General features: G+C 33.5%; 1 non-coding gene across 1 annotated transcript; it reads right to left on the reverse strand.

Annotated features, from left to right (window-relative positions):
* Positions 1–384: 384 nt before the first annotated feature.
* On the reverse strand, positions 385–458 carry TRNAT-AGU (transfer RNA threonine (anticodon AGU)). The gene has a single exon. It is a non-coding gene; the product is annotated as a tRNA-Thr (tRNA).
* Positions 459–973: the final 515 nt, after the last annotated feature.

The following is a 973-nucleotide window of genomic DNA, read 5'->3' on the forward strand; positions in this document are numbered from 1 at the left end:
AATAATGTTTTTTAATTATATGATATATAATATAATAAACCTTTGTAATGGAATTACTATAATATGTATGTAATTTGCATGTAATTTCTTTCAATACATAGTATCCTAGTTACCACATAAACAGTTATTGTATTGAAATGATACAATCGAGTGAAATGCATGCATATAAAACTGTGTGCAAATTTAGATATAAGAGAGAGAGAGAGAGAGAGAGAGAGAGAGAGAGAGTTAAAACACCCTTTTGAAAGGCCAAAAATGTAAGGGAAGAGAGAGAGAGAGAGAGAGAGAGAGGGGTGTGTGCCTGTGTCAAGGGGGTACTATGTAATGAAGACCAACATTAGTCCAAAAAAATAAAAAGATGACCACGCTCCACCATCATATTCATGCTCTCATTGAGATTTGAACTCAAGACCTCCCGCTTACTAAACGGGTGCTCTAACCAACTGAGCTATGAGAGCTTTCAGCCGATGATACGACCTTTTTCTTATAGAATCATGGCCATTTCTTCGCATGAACAACACCATTAGTACCATTCTGTGATCATACTCCTAAAAGGGCTATGGGAACGTTTTTCTATGCTCCAAAGTAACGCGGATTTAGCACTAAAATTTAGAAAAAAAAAATTATCATTAAAATAAAGACACACAAATTCAAGGATTTCAACCGGAAAAATACACTGAATGAGTACAGCCTGATTTTTGAGCATTGATTAGGGTATTCTATTTAAGGAATCTTTTTCAGCGTAATAATTTGGATAGGAGAACTATTACTAATTCCTAGATTCATTACATGGTTCTCCAACATTCCTATGTTGCAAGTTCCAGAGTTGTTCAGCAGTGTGACCAAAAAAAAAAATAGAGAAAATCCTCCGTCTCTATATATTAATGGTGTTTCTTAATAATTTATATTTTTAACTGTAACAACCCAAAATCTTAACCTTCTTACTTAGAGCAAAATACATAAACTTGTTTTT

Source organism: Cibotium barometz, chromosome 44, assembly GCF_041138505.1.
Source record: "Cibotium barometz isolate CiBa-2024 chromosome 44, ASM4113850v1, whole genome shotgun sequence".
Lineage (NCBI taxonomy): Eukaryota > Viridiplantae > Streptophyta > Polypodiopsida > Cyatheales > Cibotiaceae > Cibotium > Cibotium barometz.